At 42.3% G+C, this 7,890-nt stretch overlaps 1 protein-coding gene across 2 annotated transcripts in view; it reads left to right on the top strand.

Annotated features, from left to right (window-relative positions):
• Window positions 1-377: 377 nt before the first annotated feature.
• The window catches only part of LOC126100227 (putative fatty acyl-CoA reductase CG5065), a 505,281-nt gene continuing 497,768 nt past the window's right edge, over window positions 378-7,890 (top strand). For both annotated transcript variants that reach the window (XM_049910804.1, XM_049910802.1), the window contains exon 1: window positions 378-545. The gene's annotated coding sequence lies outside the window, so the exon portion shown is untranslated. The remainder of the gene's footprint in view (window positions 546-7,890) is intronic.

Raw genomic sequence — 7,890 nt, 5'->3', positions numbered from 1 at the left:
ACTAGTTTCAACGCATGGTAGTTCAAGGACCTGCCACGAGAGGCCGACAAGAACGCGGCAGTGTCGTTGGCACCCGCAGATTGGTTGTGGCATCTAGCGGACAAAGTTTGAAGCATTTGCGTCCGTTAAGATGGGTGACAAGTGTGTACAGAAGTGCTTTATTTAGACCACGCCGACACAAAAGCTTTTTATATCACTATTTCAGTTTTTTATATAAAGCTTCCAATGTACTGTAATTCTATATATTCAAATATAGTGGTAAAAAATAATTCGAGGGTGTAGCAAAACGTTGACTGGTGCTCGGATATCCTTGGAGAGCTGTAAGCATTACTTTCTTTGGATGTTCCGGGAAAATTGATCCCAACGCAGCGCGATGTGTGGTTGTCTCAGAGAGTGCGAAACATGGCTGACAGTGGTTTGGTGCAGTTTGGATTTAGGGACTTCTCATTGATTTGTTGTGTGTTATAGCGCTTCTGTGATACCAGTGTTAATTAGACTGCAGACTTAAGGAGTTTTGTATGCATAATAATACGGAACGGCAAATCGTAAGTCTCTACTTGACATTAATTTTGAGTATCTTGCGGCTGTGCATCCGGCTTTTCAAAATTCTCTGCGGTAGTTCATCAGATCTCTTTCTGTTAAAATGTGTAACAAAAAATCTACGTTGGGAAAAACCTAACCACTGCACCAACTTTCGTCATATGCTAGAGTTTTGCTTATATTTTGTTTGTAGGTACCGGTACCACAGCTCTGCATATTTGCGGCAAAGGCACGCCCATTTTTGGTAGCCTTTCTGTCAGGAAATGTCAGTTACAAAATGCACTGTTACGACATACAAATTTTAACTACACGGATCGTACTGGTACCTATTTTTATTAATGAAAGGAGTAGGAATAGTTTCTTTCTTGGAAGTAAATACAGTGTACGTCATTGAACAAGGCGAAATAAGGAAACCTGAACTCCATAGCAAGATTTAAACTTGTATTTCGTCAGCTAATTGAATTGCTGTTTCTTTCTGTTGACAGTTACTTTTAAACCTGCTTGGCAAATTTTGAAACGGGAGCAGTAGCTCTATGGAATTAGATATAGTTTTTATAAAACTCATTTTGTTTCGCTTATTCTGACAGTTGCATTGTAGCTACGCGGTACTCAAGACCAGAGATAAAGATAATGAAGTAGAATATGCATCGTGTCTCTCTGGCTACGACATTGTTACAGTACCCTCAAGCTTCAATTGGAGTTCACTACATTATGCTGAAAAATTGACTGTCGATGCGATTTTTTAAGTTTTTTGCAGTAAATGTGACTTAACTGTTTCTTTCATTATTCATTTTGACATGTGGCAAAGTGATAACTTTGCCCAATATTAGGTTTAGTTTTCGTTTTTACTGCGTGTTCCGCTCTCCTTAACGTAAACTTGTGGATTCGTGCCTTAATTCAGTACGTAAAATAACATTGGGAACGAACACAAGTAGGTGTTATTTTTCTGCGATCTGTGCATGCGGCGTATGTCCAATTAATAACGAACACTCAAATGCTTGACTGGCACGGTAGGTGTCGAAAGTACGAACACGTTAGTTTTTCCGTCAACCATTGTTCAAGTTTTAATGATGAAAGAGAGCCGGATAAATGTAACCTTGTAACCAGTCTTAACCTTGTAACCAGTCTCGAGATTAAATTGTCTAGGGAATACAGGCTAATCATAATACGCATAGGTTTTATTTATCTATGCATTTATTTTACCTGGCAAGATTAGGGCCTTCAGGCCCTCTCTTACACCTTACTCATCACTTCTGCAATGAATATCAGTTAAGACTACTTAAGTGTGTTGTAGCAAAGAAAAACGCACTTTCACTGAGGCACCTCATTACTCAAATCAGCAGATCAGAATTTCTCCGTTATGGAATGGCGAATAATATGGTATATACAATGACAGGTCATATCTAAAGCAGAACCTATCGGCTGTCTTGTAACTGGCGTTGTAACACTTGTAGAGTAAAAGTCGAGAAATATTCATGTTCTAAAAACGTGCCTTATAATCAGGCACGTTACTGGTTAGAGGATACGCATTATAGCCAGGACAGAAAGGTAGCATTATAAACTGTCTATGCATTAATGTATACCGCCAGCCAAATCGAGCAACGAACTAAATTTAGCCGCGCTGCGAGGAACAGCCTTCTTTCTCACTTTCGGAAATGTTTGCAGCTCAGTAGTAGAATTGCTGAACAGATTTTATGTTCTTTTTCATTTGGTTTTACGAGTACAATCCGCTATCTGCAGCGTGGCGACCCATCGGCGGTGTTCGGTTATCGACCAACACTGGGAACTGTGTCGTCTGTCCCTTGAAGATTGTTTCATCGACTGTGTGCTCCGAGAGATGTAGTTTAACTATAGCCTACCCTCTTCTCCCACCACCGCCGTCGTCCTGCTACCGTCCCATCTCTTTCTAGTAAAATAAAACGCACATAACAGCACGCCGGACAGCCGAACGGCCCCAGGACCTAACCTGTAAAAGCATGCAGGTTTCTAATCAGTATTCAGTTTTGTGTGTCCTTTAACTCGATTGACCGATTTGTTGGCAATGAACATATGAAAATTCTTGTCTGTTAATAATACGGTACGGTTTCAAGATTGATACCCAACAAGGCATTTCAAGCGAAATATGTTAAGCGTCACCGATTAATTCCGCAAGTGGTCTCGGCGGTGTTCTTAATAATACTTGTTCGAAAATGGTCAAATGAATGAAAGAGATATGAAATGCTTTGTTTACAGAGACTGTGTATACTAGTAACGGGTTTTTCATTTCGATTTTGAAGGGACTTGAAAATGGTCTTGCTGCGACTTCATTGAAAAATGGGGACGTTTCCGTTCAGAATTATTGTAGGCAAAAACCCCAGCCTTCGGTATCGCTATCCCCAATCCCCATATCATGCAGATAATTATTGTAAATCTAAGGACGCAAAGCTATATTTTTAAAGAGTAACAATGGCGGCACTATAATTTCTTTAGATATACTGAATTCTGAAAACGCACTGCCTCGTATTATGCGGGAGATCTCTATAGGGCTGCTGCACGATACTGCCATATTGTTGTACAATGAGTCATTTGGAAGTGATCACCATAGCATGTCCCGTGAAGTTGAATACTCCGCAAAACTGAATTGAAATACGCAATCGCAACATAGTCATAATGATATCTTCGTATTTTATAATGAATTATTCTATTTACATTATATGTAAAGCCGTTAGCTTACAATTTTTTTTAAGTCAAGGATAGTAAAAGAATATAAAAATATGAAACCTAAATTGCCGAAAAAACTGAACTTGGTTTAATTTTAGTCATGTCCCCCTCCTGAGCTTTCCGCATTTAGGCAGTAAGTGAATGAAATTTTCTGTTTCATGTTTGGTGCAGTCTCAATGTCAGTTCATGTGCATTGGGAAATCACATTGATAATCAGTGTGACTAATCAATTCACTATTGTATTGCAAATCTAGAGGCGATGTGAATATCTGGTTAAACTGAGGCGTAGAATTGCCTTGAGATCTGGTTTTTGTAATGGTTACAACCAAATAAATTAATTTTGTTCGCTGAGTGTTGGCAAAATTTATCGATGTACTGGTGTAATGGAAATGAACGTTGATATAGCGTATTTACACTGAGGTAAATAATGTTATGTGATAGCGATATGAACATATACAGATGAGTGCAGAATCGCGTACACAAGTTATGAAAGGGCAGTGCATTGGCAGAGCTGTAATTTGTAACGGGGTGATTTATGTGAAAAGGTTCTGACGTGGTTATGGCCGCACGACAGGAACTAAAACTTTGAACACGCAGTAGTAGTTAGAGATAGACGCATGATATTCTCTTTCGGAAATCGTGGACGAATTACATACTCAGAGATCCGGTGTCAAGCGTGTACCGAGAATACCAAATTTCTGGCATTACATCTCACCACGGACAATGCAGCGGCGTTTGCGTAGAGTTGTTAGTGCTAAAAGACAAGCAGCACTTGCTGAAATAACCGCAGAAAGCAATGTAGAACGTACGACGAACGTGTCTCTTAGAACAGTGCGGCGAAATTTGACATGAAATGGCTATGGCAGCAGACGACCAACGCGAGTGCTTTCGCTGACTGCACGACGTCGCTTGCAGCGCCTCTACTGGTCTCGTGACCAGATCGGTTGGACCCTAAACGACCGGTAAAACTGTGGCCCGGTCAGATGAGTCCCGAATTCAGTTGGAAAAAGCTGGTGGTAGGGTTAGTGTGGCGCAGACCCCATGACACCATGGACGCAGATTGTCTACAAAGTTCTGTGCAAGCTGGTGGTGGCTCCATAATGGTGTTTACATGTAATGGACTTTGTCCTCTAGTCAAACTGAACCATCTTTGACTAGAAATGGCTATGTTTTGCTACTAGGAGACCACTTGCCATGGAATTTTTATGGATGACAATGCGCCATGTCACTGGGCCACAGCTGTTTGCGATTGCTTGAAAATTCTGGATAATTCTAGCGAATGGTTTGCCCACCCAGATCGCCTACACGAATCGCATCGAACATTTATGGGGCATAATCGAGGGGTCAGTTCGTAAACCGGTAACACTTCGGTAATTATGGACAGCTGTAGAGACAACAAGGCTCAGTGTTTCTGCAGCGGGCTTCCAACGACTTGAGTCCATATCACTACTGCATTACGCCGGTAGAAAGGTGGTCAAACACACTTTGAGGTATCCCACGACTTTTGACACCTCGGTATACAGTGTCAGAGAACCGCTCTTACGCTCTTACCCTTTCAGTCGAAGCAGCGTATTACATATCGGAGTACCGGCACTTACATAATATAAAGTACCGTATAATGTATCCAGCGTATCTGTATGTGCATCATCGTGTGTTTCGTAGAGATTTATATCGCTTCATGTCAGCCTTTGCATCTTGCAGAGCATCTCAAGAGTTATTTAGAAAGGCTTCTTCGTTACTCTTGTACCGACGTTGAGCCACGCGGGACTTCATTATTCCCAATAATATTTTGTATGGAGTAGTAAGGTCCGGGAATCGTTTCAGTCTTTTGAGTAAGACTGGAGATGTTGCTAAACCAGTTTAATCTAGTAGCTTCCTAATTATTCATCAAGTAACCCATACACCTGAATCGCAAAACGTGCTTGATCTTCTGTGTCCACACGTGGTACACGATTACTATCCTTCTAGCTGACGTGGTAACCATGTTTGCAACATGTACAAACAAGAATTTCTATCGACGTATCAATCCACGCATGATACATGATTCCCTAGCCTTCTAGCTGAGATACTAACATTTGCAACATGTCCAAATAAGAATTTCTGTTCACGTATCCTGTAAACAAAAAAAAAGTCCAGATCATATCGTGAGAAGGGCACTTCTCCTGCTCTTGCATGTAATTGTGGTTTTACTTTGATCAGCAAACATTCTTCCCGTACGAACTGCGATGAGACATTCTTCGGAAAATACCGCTTCCGCGAGGAGGCATGTGGAACTGCAGCCAACAAAGCAAAGCATATTGCAGTTCACGGCTCCATGTCGTCTGGTAATGCGTTCTGGAACATCAGTCTAAATCCTTTCATTTTAAAAACAATTTTTAATCTGCTCATATATTGTTAACCGCAGTACTTGAATTTCAGCTGCTCTTTTATGAATGGATTTCTTTGGAGACTGCTAAACTGATTGAGCGACTGTAACACACATGACTTCGGCTTAAGATACTGAGTAGGAAAATCGTGCGACAAGACATCATAATCTGGCTGATAATTAGAGGTGGTTTCATCAATGAAATTCTGCTTTCCCTTAGAGGACGCGTGTTTTCTCGTGGTTCCGTAATTTTGTTACGTCTACTATGCGGCATGTCTTTGGAACTGCCGTAACGAAAGCATATTTCTCCTAATCAAGTTGGGTTGCTTTCCAAGGCGAGGCCTCCACAAAGCGACTAATAAAAGAACTCATTATCTTTGTCATTGTTTGCCCTGTCGGTGGACGGAAATCAGGTTCTCAGCAGTGTAGCCCTGAACGCCGCTCACATTAGTCATGGATTCACAAGTTAAACAATACGGTGCAGTACCGCCGGCAGTGCGTTTCGTCAGCTTCAGGCAGGGATACCAATAAAACAATTATTTTTCCCCAATCGTGCAAAGTCAAGAGAGTTACGGAGACATTTTGATGAACAGACTTGACTCCATTCGACTTCGAACGTTTTCTTTTTCTTTTTTTATATGTAGATTCAGACGTTTTCGCAAATAATTGTTAATTCTGTCTAATTTTAGCTCACGAGAGTTGAAAACGCCTTACGCTGGTTGCAATAAGGGCGCTGCTCTGCGGCTGGCGCTCTCATGTGATATTAGACCACTGGCCATTAAAATTGCTACACCAAGAATAAATGCAGATGATAAAAGGGTATTCATTGGACAAATATATTATACTAGAACTGACATGTGATTACATTTTCACGCAATTTGGGTGCATAGATCCTGAGGAATCAGTACCCAGAACAACCACCTCTGGCCGTAATTATAGGCCTTGATACGCCTGGACATTGGGTCAAACAGAGCTTGGATGGTGTGTACAGGTACAGCTGCCCATGCATCTTCAACACGATACCACACTTCATCAAGAGTAGTGACTGGCGTAATGTGACGAGCCAGTTGCTCGGCCACCATTGAGCAGACGTTCCCAACTGGTGAGAGATCTGGAGAATGTTCTGGCCAGGGCAGCAGTCGATCATTTTCTGAATCCAGAGAGGCCCCTACAGGACCTGCAACATGCGGTCGTGCATTATCCTGCTGAAATGTAGGGTTTCGCAGGGATCGAATGAATTGTAGAGCCACGGGCCGTAACACATCTGAAATGTAACGTTCACTGGTCAAAGTGCCGTCATTGCGAACAAGAAGTGACCGAGACGTGTAACCAATGGCACCCCATACCATCACGCCTTGTGGTACGCCAGTATGGCGATGACGAATACACACTTCCAATGTGCGTTCACCACGATGTCGCCAAACACGGATGCGACCATCATCATGATGATGTAAACAGAACCTGGATTCATTCGAAAACATGACGTTTTGCCTTTCGTGCACCCAGGTTCGTCGTTGAGTACACCATCGCTGGCGGTCCTGTCTGTGTCTATGCTGCTGCAAACGTATTTCGAACTGTTCGTGCAGATGGTTGTTGTCTTGCAAACGTCCCCATCTGTTGACTCAGGGATCGAGACGTGGCTGCACGATCCGTTACAGCCATGCGGATAAGATGCCTGTCATCTCGACTGCTAGTGATACGAGGTCATTGGGATCCAGCTGGGCGTTCCGTATTACCCTCCTGATTCCATATTTAGCTAACAGTCATTGGATCTCGACCAACGCGAGCAGCAATGTCGCGATACGATAAACCGCAATCGCCATAGGCTACAATCCGACCTTTATCAAAGTCGGAAACGTGATGGTACGCATTTCTCCTCCTTACACGAGGTATCACAACAACGTTTCACCAGGAAACGCCGGCCAACTGCTGTTTGTGTATGAGAAATCGGTTGGAAACTTTCCTCATGTCAGCACGTTGTAGGTGTCGCCACCGGCGCCAACCTCGTGTGAATGCTCTGCCAAGCTAATCTTTTTCATATCACAGCATCTTCTTCCTGTCGATTAAATTTCGCATCTGTAGCACGTCATCTTCGTGGTGTAGCAATTTTAATGGCCAGCAGTGTATAAAGGTTCGTAAAACTTTGAAACTCGATTTCTCGTAAACGCTTGAGAAGCGCACTGTGCAAGATAAGCATTTGTTACATCTAAATTCGTATTGAAATCTTGCGGAAAATGAGCAAAATTGGGACCTGATGGGTATATGCATTCCTTGTCAGCAGTAAG

Source organism: Schistocerca cancellata, chromosome 9 (assembly GCF_023864275.1).
Source record: "Schistocerca cancellata isolate TAMUIC-IGC-003103 chromosome 9, iqSchCanc2.1, whole genome shotgun sequence".
Taxonomy (NCBI): Eukaryota; Metazoa; Arthropoda; class Insecta; order Orthoptera; family Acrididae; genus Schistocerca; species Schistocerca cancellata.
Note: the sequence above shows the minus strand (reverse complement) of the source record. Positions and strands in the feature narration are given on the sequence as shown.